Source organism: Cornus florida, unplaced genomic scaffold (genome assembly GCF_030987335.1).
Source record: "Cornus florida cultivar Cherokee Brave unplaced genomic scaffold, ASM3098733v1 CherokeeBrave_3.0.0_Hap2_Chr09, whole genome shotgun sequence".
NCBI classification, from domain to species: domain Eukaryota; kingdom Viridiplantae; phylum Streptophyta; class Magnoliopsida; order Cornales; family Cornaceae; genus Cornus; species Cornus florida.
In genome coordinates this window covers 63595051-63609758 of record NW_026775579.1, presented here as the reverse complement: position 1 = coordinate 63609758, position 14708 = coordinate 63595051, and the positions used below count along the sequence as shown (strand labels likewise).

The 14708-nt window shown below is 32.8% G+C and overlaps 1 pseudogene; it reads left to right on the top strand.

The window, feature by feature from the left end:
- Positions 1–2101: 2101 nt before the first annotated feature.
- Positions 2102–2200, top strand: LOC132275734 (small nucleolar RNA R71; annotated as a pseudogene).
- The last annotated feature ends 12508 nt before the right edge of the window (positions 2201–14708 follow it).

The following is a 14708-nucleotide window of genomic DNA, read 5'->3' as shown; positions in this document are numbered from 1 at the left end:
TAAACATTCTTATATGCTCATTTTGTGTTTTGTAGGTGTTAATGTGTGAAAAAGAATAAAAGAAGTAAAAATCAGCATGCCACATCATCATCTGCAAAATATATATATATATATATATATATATATATATATATTTATATATATATTCTATTTTGAAAAGAGAAAGAAGAAAAGAAGAAAAGAAAAGAAAAGAAAATGAAGAAAGTGTGTGCACGTGAAGAAGAGAAAGGAGGAGAGAGAAAGAGGAAAAGAAGAAAAGAAAAGAAAAGAGAGAAAGAAGGAAGAAGTCAGCAAGGGTAGGTAGGAAGCAAATGAAATTGTCAGTGCAGTAAATAGCAAAAAGGTGGCGTGAAGAAATGAAGAAGCAGTTTGGGAAAAGCCATCATCACAGCCTATAAGTGGGTTGCTTCATTTGGCTATAAATTGCACACTTCGGAGGCAGAGTTGGGTGAAGAGAGTTAGAGATAGAATTTCTTTATGTAATTTTCTTTAAAGTTTGTTTAATTTAATGCAAGTTATGTCACAAGTTTTATTCTTATTTAATTTCCAATTTGAGTGTTTAATGTTTTATAGTTGTAATTTCATTTCCATAGTTCGTGACCAATCTCAAAATCAATATTTTTAAATCTCTTGTTCGGAAATAGAAACTCACATTGAATGCGTGGTTCAACCCTACTTGCCATTAGACATTTTTAGTTAAATGGTTGTAGGTATTTTATATGTTGATATAGAGTGTATTTGACAACGACAAATCTATAAATACACGCCTATCAAAAACTTGGCATAAGCCGGAATTTACTTGATTGCATCCAAAAGTGGAAGATTGACTTTCACTTGCCTAAACACATCCATAATTTCATTTGTTTTGGCCTTTTGCTTGTCAATTGAAATGGATCCTTTTAAGGCATCCGGAAATAGAGCTTTTGGTTCAAAAATCTTTTCAGAAATTTTCTTTGAAGTCTCTTCAACACAAGAAGTTTTTAAATCATTTTGCAAATTTTTCTTTTCAAAATCACTTTTCAACACATTCTCATTTGAAAGATCATGCATATGCAATGAAGGAGGAGTAGGATGTGAAACGGGACGAGTGTCAACTTTGGGTTGCACTGGTTGATTCTCTTCATTGGATATGCCCACTTGATTGCCCACAATCTTCCCACTTCTCAAGGTTGTCACCGCATTGGCATAATCTATTGTGTGACCTTCTGATGAGGAATGAGTCTGCACAACACATTGTTGCTTTGGTGGGGCATTCAAAGGCATTTTCCCTTTATCTCTAGCATTTAAAGTACTAGCTATTTGCCCTACTTGGGTTTCTAGCTTAGTAATGGATTGAGAATGAGAATGAAGCAATTAAGTGTTCGCCTCTAGAGTGCCTAGAGCGGTCAAAACTTTCTCTTTAAAAGCGGGACTCTTAGAATTTCCTTGAGAATATGATGGTTGATTAGGAAAATAAGAATTAGAAAATTGATTTCCTTGTGATTGATATGGTCTATATCCTTGGGAACCGTGGCTTTGCATCGGAGGTGGAACATACTTCCCTTGAAAACCACCTTGGGAAGGGTTTGAGCCTTCCCTTTGGTTTCTCCAAGAGAAGTTAGGGTGATTCCTCCAACTAGAATTATAGTGATTGCCATAGGGATTGTTCCCTTGATTAACAAAAGCTGCATTGACTTGTTCATGATGCTCACTTTGCACATGTCCATAGGGACAATTGGAAGTAGAATGTAAAACACTTGAACAAGTCACACATGATTCATTGGAAGCATGATGGGAATGGTTAGGGATGGAAAATACTTGATTTGCCGAGTTTTGGTTGATCAAGAATTGATCAAATCTTTGAGATAAGGATTTCATCTCGTCGGCTATTTCATTGGAATGGTCAACTTGAAGTAAGCCAATACTCTTCCTTCCACTTGAATTCCTACCATTCTTAGAAGATAAAGTTCGATGCAAAGAATTTTCACTCATGCTCTCATAAAGACGCCACACGTCATCTTCATGCCTATCAATGTAAGAGCCACCCATGGAAGCATTAACTATGCCCTTGTAATTATCGGATAAACTCTCAAAGAAATATTGAACTAATTGCCATTTGGGCATGTCATGATGTGGACACTTCCTAAGCAATTCATTGAATCTTTCCTATGCCTCATGGCACATTTCCCCATCCCCGTGTGAAAACTCTCGAATTGAGGTTCTCATGGCATTGGTCTTAGAAACCGGATAGTACTTCTTCAAGAATTCTTGTTGCATTTCTGCCCAAGAAGTTATTGAAAAAGGCTTAAGATTGTTAAATCAGTATTTTGCCTTGTCTTTAAGGGTGAATGGAAAAAGTTTAAGCCTTAAGACCTCTTCCGACATGTCCGTGTATCTCACGGTGGAACATATATCAAGAAACTCATCTAAATGCTTGTAAGGTTCTTCACTTGGAAGTCCATGATAGTTAGAAAGCATTTGAATGGTTTGTGGTTTGATTTCATAGTGGTGTGCTTTAAATGGTGGCAATTGAATGCATGTGGGTGCATTGTATTCATTAGGCACATAGTGATCTCTTAAAGTAAGGGGAGGATTAGCAATTGGAGGTGCAACATGGGCACCTTGATTGCCTTGAACTATGGGAGGTTGTGGATCATACATTGGCCTTGGCATTCCTAATGGAACTTAGCCTTGTTGTTGTGGTTGGTGAATAAATGACCTCGACATGCCTAATGGTACTTGCATGTTATCATGATGCACATTGGGGTGGAGGATACCTTGTTGGTCTATGTGACCAAGGTCCTCCACATGGTCCTCATTATGTACTTCCATTGATGAAATGGATTGACTAGAACTTCCTCTTCCCTTAGGGTTTCGAACAACGGATTCAAGGTGAAAATTAAGAGGGACAAGAGTAGGTTTCAATGATCTACGACCATGCATGCACAACAAGACACAACAAGCAACAAGCAATGAACAATCACTTCACCTTCGCAACAAATTAATCAACAAACTTCCTCCACATACAAGGATCCCATACTCCCATGCTATCAATAATATGCAAAGAATAACAAAATTGCCTCCACGTGGGCTCACGATTTATCTAAAAATTGAAATACAAGCCTCCACGCGGGCCGACGATTTGACTAAAGATTGAGTTAAGAAAGAGCTCACAAAGGGTCCTTTAGCACTTCAATTCAATTTTCAATTTTAGCCTTGCAATTTTTTTTTAGATTTTAGTTTTTTCCTTACTTTTGCTTAGCTCCTTACTTAAAATGCTCCCTTACTCACCTTCTAGCTCAATGCATCTAGTCAAACAAGAACCAACACAATAAGTAACCAAAATGAAAATGAAAATAAAGTAAAGACACGATCAAAAAAGTACTAATTCCTAATTGATTCCACAAATACGACGTTACCTTCAATCAATCCCCGGCAACGGCGCCAAAAACTTGGTGTGTCGGAAACCAAAGCTTAGCAAAAGAGTGGATGTTGGACTAAGATGAGTGTGGCCAAGTTTTACATTTATAATTTGCTACTACTACCTTTCACTAAAAATATAGTTAGGGCGAGTAGGGATCGTCCCAAGGGATTGGTGGGTCGTTTTAGGTCGTGGAATCGAGATTAGGGTTAGTAGGTCGAGTGATCAAAAGATTGGTTGGTGGTTAAATTATACTAAGATGCAATTTAAACTAAAGTAAACAATTAAATACAATAGAGAGAAAATAAGAGAGAGCGATCTTGGGATTTAGAAATCACCACTAAGCATAACTTTTCTACACCCTTAATGAATGATTAATGAAGGGGAAAACATGTATTGCAACAATAGTGTGTGTGTGTGTGGTTGTTTCAACAAGCATGGATGACTAATTAAGTATGTATTGTCTAAGCAACATGGTGGATAGCACAATATATCAAACTTAGCCATTAATCATTTCTTTAAGCTCACAATCCAAATACATCACAAGGTTAGAGACATATGCTACCTATTTTCATAAGTATGGAACATCAAACAACAAGCATGGATTGTCCTCCCATTTAACATTTAGACTACAACTACACTACAATTAAGCTAATGACATGAAATTAAACTAACTAAACTAAGGGAGGGGCATAATCCATCAAGAAATGAGTATGAATCATCAAATAAACCACAAGAGCATTCTATTAAGCACTATCTCTTGACAATCTCTAGATCTATAGCATCAATACACATAGACATGCATCAATAACACAAAATCTAGAGACAAACACATGAACATCTATTCTAGCATACATAGACATATGGATAGAATGAAATGATCAATTGGAAGCATTAAACCACACAAATCATTAAATAAACAAGATCTATGTATATAAATATGTCAAAACATGTATCACAATACAAATCCCCTAAAAAATACATGAATCAAGAGGTAGAAAACATGCTTAGGGCTAACTCTAGCCCCAAGAGGATGTCTAGCCACTCATGGATGGTGTCCTCCAACCCTCAATGGCTAACTCCATGGAAGAAATTGCTCATCTTCTTGGTTGATGGAAGAACTCCAAGCTTGTGTCTCTAGCCTCCTCCCTTCTTTTCTTCCTCACTAAGAATATGGTATGGAAAAATTCTCTCTAGTGTATGTATCTCTCCCTCTAGCCAATATATTGGCTCATATTCCTTATATAGGTAAGTTAAATATCACCCCCAATGACCTGGGCTCGTACACCAATATTCCCCCCAATGATTGGATATGAGACAACTTTTAATGAGCTGGAAATTGGATTTTCTTGCACTTGGGGAAGTTCAATTGATCGAACTTGTGGTGAGATCGATCAAACATGGCTGCGATCTATCGAACTTAAGCTGGATCGATCCTCTATGGCGGCGCCTTTTTGGATAAAGACAGATCTGAGATACTTTGAGGAATGAGACAAAAGTGGTCGATGTGGTGGTACAATTGGATAAGATGGAATCTTTTCGATCGATCAGAAGAAAGTTGGATCGATCGAACTTTGTGGGATCTTTAGATAAGAATAAAATAGCTTGGATCCATCTTGAAATGTCTAGATCGATGAACTTTCGATCGATCGAATATTTCCTGAGATCGATCGAACTTTGTGAATTTCCACCACTTGCTTCATTTTGCTCCCACTTTGCTCCTTTCTTTGATTCATCTCAAGATTGCTTCAATTATACTCTTATTTAACTGAGTTAGCTTATTTTGGGGATAAGTACCTGAAAATGGAAATAATACAAAATCAATCTAAAGCGGGAAAATAAGATAGATAAATGTTATAGAATACCTAAGCTTAAGAAGTTTAAATGTGCACTTTTCAGCGCTCATCATTTAGCTATTTTATTTGCTTCTCTTATTTGACTTTTCCATTTGTCAATTTGTTACAAAAAGGGGGAGAACTAATGTGATGTTAAGGGGGAGAATATTTTTTTTGGATTGGATATTTACTTAAGGGGAGTTTTTATAAATTTTTATTTATTAAACTTCACTGGTAGTTATTGTTTGATATTTTGTAGGAATTTAGGTCAAGCCATATATCCAAGAAGAGAAAAGAATAGTTATATTCCATGTTTTACCTTTAAACCATTTTGTAATTTACTTTTCTAACTTTGGGTAGATTATTCAAATTGTTTTTAGGGTTTTGTCACGAAATTGCCAAAGGGGGAGATTGCGAGATATTATTTTGTATTTGGCAATTATCGTAAACAAAACAAGTTCATGTCGAGTTATAATTCCAGTTACTTGTAATGCAAGTTAGCAAGATTGACAGCGACTATGGAATTGGAAGGTTGTTCAAAGACGTCATAATTGCGATCATCACAGAAAAAAAAGAACAACAGTTTAAGAGGAAATCTAAAAAGGTTAGGACACGTTCCATACTTGGTATATTTTTTTTGGAAATTTCAAATCAGCGTTTTTACCAAGTTTCAGCCTTAGGATTCAAGTCTGGCAGACTTGAACCGGTTCAAGCTTTTTGGAACCAGTTCAAACATCTTCAAAGTTTTGCTTCTATTCTTCACTGCCACACTTGAACCGGTTCCTATATTCCAAAACCGGTTCAATCACTTCAGCTTTGCCTTCGAATTAATTCTGCCATACTTGAACTAGTTCCCATATTCTTGAACCAGTTCAAGAGTCCTGACAGCTTATGGAAAGTTCAGTTCCTATTTCAGATTTCTCTCTTAGTTGGTCTAGAATTGTTCTAAGTCCTATACACGAATTTTATCATATTTTCAGAGGGACTAGGACATTTTAAAACTCTATATAAACCTTATCATACACATAGGTTCATTCAAGGCTTTTGTTCTACAAATTCATTATTCTAAAAAGCCTTAGGAAAATTATTTTTACAGAAAATCAGAATTAATTTTTCTGTTATCTTTCTAGAACACATACACATAAACACATAGTGAGTTTAGAGTTGTGGTGTTCAAATCTTGATCGTAATCATACAGTTGCATCTACATCGATCAGACGAAAACAGATCTACTTCTACATCGAATTCAGATGATTAAAGAACAAAAGTAAAAGCGATCGCACTTTAAAAAGGTTGGAGCATTCAAGGAGTGTTGTCTAATCTACCTACTATTCTTCTACAAATATCAAGCATAAGTCTGAGGTTAAGTTGCTGTTGGACGGGGAATCGCAAAGCCAGAGTATTGTCAGCAGTTGGTGTTTAGTATAACGATAGGGTGTGAGCCAAAGTCAAAGTTCAGTGTACTTTGTTTCAAGCATAGTGGATCGGTTTACTTTAGATTGCACAGTCCACGAGATTTTTCCCATATAAACAGTTGACGTATTTTATCAACTGGGGTTTTCTCGCAAAATCCTGGTGTCATCTCTTTTACTTTGCTTTATTTTATTGCATGATATTAATTTATCAATTGCTAAAATAAAGAAAGTTAGAAAAACACAAGATCTGTATTTTAAATAATCTAAACTTTCTAAATATTCCGCTGCATATGACTCACAGGTTCAAGCACCACGCCAAATATGGCCGAAGAAGAAGAGCAAAGCAAATGAAGCATGAACAAAAGTAAACCAACCATGTTTTTTCTTATTACTTATATCTATAATATATATTTTTTTATCTTGACAAACTAGAGGGGAGTCTCAAGCATGGGTATACCCCACTTGGTGGAAATAAGCGTTCTACCAACTTGGCTATTAAGTAATTGCCCTGCCAAACTTATAATAATGACATGGTTTACTATGATTTTCTTGTGTTAGTAAAAAAACGTAAAAAATTAAAGTAAAAATCAACGTTTCCCAAAATTGTGAGGACACCAGAAGAGCAAGAGTCAAAGAAAGGCATAAATTCAAATCAAACTTTCTCTGGTACCCCAAGCCAAATCACCAAAAAAAAAAAGTAAAAAAAAATAAAGGTATATGAGAGAAATATCATATACAACTACTTGTTTGGATCTCCAAATTTTAATTCCACTTTAGTATCCAAATCTAGGTCAAATGAAGCATGCCCAAAAGTAACCAACCATAATTTTTTTTTTTTTGACAAACTAGAGAGAGGGGAAACTCGAGCACAAGCACACCATGCTTCATGGAACTAAGTGGGTTTTTGGGATTGCTTCTGTACCACTAATAAGTGCTTTCAATCTAAAAAATTTGAGTTGGAGTGTGTTGGTGAAAAAAAAAAAGAACACTTTTAGGTGGTAGAAGTTACGCGTTTAAGTGAAACTAGGAATTGTAACTTTTAAAATTGCGTTAGGGGTAGATATTAATCTTTTTAGGTAACTAATTTATTTTAGACAATGCAATCCCTCTTTATTTTTTATAAATACAATTTTGTCCCTTGTACAAACAAATAGCAAGTTAATATCATCGTCATTTTGTGTGATACCCCCTGATTTTGGAACACGGATTGATCAAGTCCGCGCACAAAATCAAGGGATATCAAAACAATTTAAGTATTTAACAAGCACAGAATACAAAGATGAATAATAAAGAATAAATAAACCGCTGAAGAAAACTAATAAATAAATATTACTTAATGATTCTCCAACAATTACAATTCGGAAATCCCATAACTCAAGGACCCCTTAAAACATTATCCAATAATCCAATACTATTTAAAAGTACACAAGATGAATAGACGAATGACAGTCTCCCAGCTGCGGATCCTCAACCTCGAGACTGGAACCTCTAATAACCTGAAAAATAAATCGTGGGTTAAACCCTACGAGCAAGTTCACTCTACCAGGCCTCTGAAAACCAATAAGCATATCATCTCTGATCAAAACCAAACCTAATAAAGTTTTAACTTTAATAAAGCACGATATACATGTCTATATATAATTATATATACTATACTAATCACATCCATTAATAGGTTTATTAAATTTCCATACCTATTAAATAATTATTAAAATAATATTCATACCTAGACCAATCTACCATTTCATTTTATAAAAACTCCTTTGACCTTAATCCCATCCTAGTCAGTTGTCTAATCATTTAAACAACAAATTATAATAAAAGAAATACTCTATTTAATCCCAACCCGATAATGATTTAAATTGTTTAAATCACATATCCAAAATCCAAGTTTTGACAAATCATCCACGTCTTCCCCAATATTATTTTATTAATGTAAAATAATACACTAACCAGTAAGTACTAAACTATTCTCATTTAAGAATATCTAACCCTAATCCAATCCATACATACAACAACCATAGATGATATTTTAATCATCTAACACATAACAACGTAATTATGCTTTGGCAAATCAACCATGCCATTGTAAATATTTTTATTTATATATTGGCAATTCAACCATGCCTCCATAAGTATATTTATTTATACATTGGCAATTCAACCATGCCTCCGTGTATGTATATTTATACATTGGCAATTCAACCATGCCTCCACAGGTATATTTATTCATACATTTAATTAGCAATTCATCCATGCTTTCCATATATGTATTCTATTCATACAAATATTTAGGTAATATATTTAATCATTTGACAATTCATCCATGCCCACACTTTAACCATGAATTAACTTTAAAATTAACAATACGCTAAATCATACATAGCCATCACATGCATATTATACACATATCATTAATTTAACAACCAGCCTATTAAGATATGCCAAATAAGAATGATAATATTAATCATCTTAAATGATTTATATATATATATACCTACACATATGTTATTTAATGTATATATGTGTTTAACACCTTCTTTAATAATCCTTAATTATTTAAAATCAATATACATACATACATACATACATATATATATATATATATTCATCCTTCCATACAACTCATAAACAAATTAAACTATATATACCCATATATAAATAATTTATATATATATATATATATATATATATATATATATATATATACACTTCCTTCCATAACAAATTATTAATTTATTATATTTACACAAATTAGTGCAACTAAATATGTCAGAAATAGTTTCCTTTAAATACTCCATATTGGTTTAAATAGTTTTCCGACACTTTCTCACTAAAACATAAATATCTCCTAGTAGGATGGGAATCTTATAATAAAATTGGTACCATTGGAAAGAAGACGAAAAATCCTTAAATTTGAGCTCAAGAATGACCCAATTTCGATTTAAAATGACTAAGTTATGACCGTTTTAATTTTTAGTGTCGAATTAGGCCAACATAGTTTCCCACGCGCGCCCACGTGCTTACTATGCACTTGCACGCGCTGGATTCAAGCCTCCTTGTGTGCTGGTATTGGCTAAGCTCTTTCAGCTACCGTGAGCTCACCACACTGAATCCATCACTTCCTTTATGCCGCATCCAATGGTCATAAATGAGTGCGCAAATGAACACGCTCACACTAGATTATTTTCTATTAACTATAATAGATCTAAGGTCCAGATCAGCGAGTGCACCATCTTCTCATGGTCTGCAATACACCAAATAATCCCATAGTTGACCAGACCACTTCTATGGTCCAGATACACATGCGCACCAAAGTTTTATGCGCCGCGATGCACCATATCAATTCACATAAGTTTAATTAATCAAATGGCCCTAATTGGCGTATACACCCTATTATCCTACACCGCGCCGCACTGGATCAATTCTTTATTGTGCCGCCGCTCCACATGCGCCAGTTACCTAGTATATATATATATATATATATATATATATATATATATATATATATATATATATATATATATAATTATTTTCCTAACAAATAATAGGAAAATAAATCCTAATAAATTCCTAAAAATATCAGAAAAATTCCAGAAAATTACAGAACAATTCTAGAAAATAAAGAAACCATAATTAACTCTCTTGGGTCACAAATCCACCTATAGATTGATTTTAAAATATACATAACACCTATATATATCAATTAAAATCCAATAATCTAAAAATCAAATATAATAGTTTATACTTTTTAATTATTCCGATCTAACCATAATTTTTAAACAAATAAATTTAATTAAAGCCTTGATACTCAAGGTGAAATCCTTATGAGTTCTAAGAGGAAAGTTAGAGAAAACTCGCCTGAAGGTTTCGAAACGAAACCGACGCTTTAAGCTTTAATTATCTCTTCCAATTCCGACGTCCTCCTTTTCAGATCCGACCTCCTCCTTGTCAGCCCTTCTTCTTCCTCTCTCTCTGTCTGTTTTATTTTTCTAACGTGTAAAACCTTTAATCCTAAAGCCTTATGTGTATTTTTATACACCTTAAATTCCAAATCATATTCCAACTCGTATTATGAATTAAAATAATAATCTTTAAATAATTTATATCTATAAACATATATATATATATATATATAAATATATATTCCTTCCATAATTAACTCATTAGTTAATTAAATCATATATACTTATAAATATCAATAAATATATATCTATATATATATCTTTCCATAACAATTATTAATTAATTATATTTATATATAATTATATATATATATATATATAAATATAATTGATACAAAAGTGATCATTTAAATAATTAAATAACCACGGACCTTCATTAATTAACCCAATAAGGTTTTATACAAGCCCAAGACCACATCTTTTGGTCCAACTTTCCTTAAGCCCAATCCAATTAATTTAAATAAATAAGATAATTAATTAAATACAGAAATTAAAATAACTAATTACATGAAGCACATAAACAAACAAGAATTTACAACTAAGTCATATAATACCAATAAAATCAACACACCAATAATTCAATCAATAATCAACCACACAAATAATCAATCATCATACATAATCACGAAATATAACTTAATTAAAATAAGATAATTAATCTAGCACTCAATAAAATAAAATAAATCATTGAAAAATAAAATAAAATAATTAATCCTAATTAATAAATCTTTTAAAATTATCGGGGTATTACATTCTTTGTAACGACCCACTCCACCATATGGTATGATATTGTCCGCTTTGGGCCTGAGCCCGCACGGTTTTGCTCTTGGGCTTCACCCCAAAAGGCCTCATACCAATTGGAGGTGACACACTTACATATAAGTACTTCACCTTTCCTCTACCCAGGTGATGTGGGACTGTGCACCCGTAGCTCGCCAGTGTGGTAGCCTGACAGTGTCTCTCGCACCCGCCCACGGCACACCCGCCCACAGGGTCATCACAATCACCCCCCTTTGGGGCCCAACGTCCTCGTTGGCCACACTTCCGGCTGGGTCAGGCTCTGATACCATTTGTAACGACCCACTCCACCACATGGTATGATATTGTCCGCTTTGGGCCTGAGCCCGCACGGTTTTGCTCTTGGGCTTCACCCCAAAAGGCCTCATACCAATTGGAGGTGACACACTTACATATAAGTACTTCACCTTTCCTCTACCCAGGCGATGTGGGACTGTGCACCCGTAGCTCGCCAGTGTGGTAGCCTGACAGTGTCTCTCGCACCCGCCCACGGCACACCCGCCCACAGGGTCATCACATTTTGGGACTGTGCACCAATGCCACCATCACCACATTGGAAGTGTGTAGTTTTATTTAATGAAATGTTGTCTATACTACAAAGTATTATATTGTTTAATTTTAATATTAGATACGATATGAACGAATTTGCTTATTATATTACTAGAAGATCCAAAATCAGATACAAATTAATAATCATTAAAATATGTTTAACTCATTTATATTTTAGAACTAAATACAAATACTATATGATAAACAAAATTTGTGATATTAAAAAATAAATAAAAACAAAATCAATACAGGTTGATCTTCATAAATTATTGAATTCAATAAAATTTATAATATTTAATATTAGGAAATTAGCACATATTTATTAGCATAGGGGTAATATAGTAAAATTAGTAATAAAAATGCTTTAAACAACATTATTACCGAACAAATTTAAAGGAAAAAGCTTGCCCTAGGCCGCATAAGCAGGGCTCTCCTTCTTATGTTGATATGAACCAATAACAATATGACACAATGCTAAAAAAAAAATTAATACGAAGTGTATATATATAATATAACAATTATAAAATTCAAAAGATAAAGAAGAAGAAAATTATTCAAATATGCATGCTTAAAAGAAGAATTTTAAAAGTAGAAGTAGAAAAAGAAAAAAGAAAGAAAAATGAGAGAACTTTAAAATGACTAAGTTAAAGAGTTTCATGTGAGAAAGGAAATTTTGATTTTTTCTATTAGGGTCCGTTTGGTTAGCGTCAAGTAACCAGAAAAGAAAAGAAAAGGAAAGGAAAATATTTAAATTTTTTGGAAGTTTGGTTAGAGAGAAAGTGAAAGTTTTGGGGAAAGTAGGATTCTCGCATCTGAAAATTTTCCTTAAAATTTTTCGTGCAAAAAATACAAGGAAATTCACTTTCTCGCAAAAGTTGTGTACTTTATGTATTATTTTCCTATTATACCCATGTTAGTTGTCTCTATTCTTCTTTACTTAATTACATAGACTTCTTTGAAAAGGAGAGTTCCTTTTCTGTAAATTGTTTTTTTATAAAATCATGTATTACTAATTAAATTGTTTGTATTTTTTTATACGTGCATCCAAAATTAATTAATTTTTTCCTTTTATTACTGAATTATTATTTTTCATTTTTTTTTTGAAATGTCTTAAATAAGTAAAACATTTTTTTTCTGTAATTAATAATGATTAAGAGTTATTATTTATATACATAACTATTTGTTGATAACAAGAGTGTTAGGTGAAAACTAATCTACAATATCTTAACACAATTTGTTTCATACCTAACATCAAACATTATCAAGAAATAAATAATTGATGATTCGTAAATAATTTACATAATATGTCTATGACTTTAAAGCTGTAATTAGATATATGGTATCCAGTTACATCATTTACAAATAAATAATAAATAATAAAATTAAAACTAACATAAAGAGAAAATAAATACTTGAACTTTGATAGTCCACTTTACCAAAAACTTATTTTTCTTATCTTAAAAAATAAAAGATCGATAATTCAAGTTTACACAGGAACAAGTGAATATATAGAGAGAGAGGAGAAAGCAAAAAAAATTGTATTATGATATCAGATACTATTCTATTACATATTTCACTATTTCCTTACTAAAATAAATAATTAAGTATAAGTAATATTTATCAAACATAAATTTATTTATTTTTTTACTATTTAAAATTTATAAGGGTACTTTCGGTAAGTAGAATTATTTTCTTTTCCTTTTCATGCCATCCAAATTAATAAAATAATATTTTCTTACAACTTTCTTCAAAATATTTCCTGTTAACCAAATGCATGATCGAAACTTGATTTTCCTTTCTTTACTTTCACATTCTATAAAATTATTTGTCTAACCAAATAGACTCTTAAAGAAATTAAGGAATTTGAAGAGTGAAAGAGAAAATAGAGAAAAAATAAAGAGATAATTTTAGGAACCACAAAAAGGAACACGATTTTCTCTCACGCGCGTGTGAGACCTGGTAGTGGGCTCTCCCTCTCTTTAACTCACTATTCTTCTCTCTTCCCACCAAATCTCCATTGATGCCCACCATCTCCCAAATTTTGAAACCTTAATATTAATCATCTCTTTGGCCCATTGACTTCCACCACCTCCATTGCTTGCCACCTCTTCCATTCTCAAATCCTAATCTTTTACATCCAATCTTTAGAAATAATTCAAGCCGTTACATTCGTTGCCTGCCATTTTTGTTGCAACCCCATCTCCAGAATGACTCAATAGGCCGATCAATTGGCATCTAAAATTTTGAGATTTATCACCACCTGTTACAATTTGAAGCCAAATTAATTTCCTTAAATTCCATTGATAATTGGAGTCTTACCATTGTGGTTAATTTACCATGTTTGGACTAATTGTTTAGCTTCTGTAACAGATTGAAATAGAAAATCTAAAGCGCTTAAGGAAAAAAAAAAAATCTTTCCTTTTGGATGATTTGTAAAAAGATCCAAACAATTTTTATTAATTATTTTAAAAGTTTTTGACATATGTTATATTTTTATTAGTTCATGTTGGAATGACATTCTTACTTATGCGGCATGAGACAAGCATTGTTTAAATTTACAAGTGAGTCAAATATAAAAAGTAATTTATATAATATGTCACTAAACGCATAAGTGCATCTTAGTGAGCAATTTTATGAGCGTTCAACTATTAAAAGTGTTTTCTATCATTTTAAGAGCAATTTGAAATGGGCTCTAAGCACTGTACCATTCAACCATTAAATAATGCCCTTTACTATGATTTTCTCG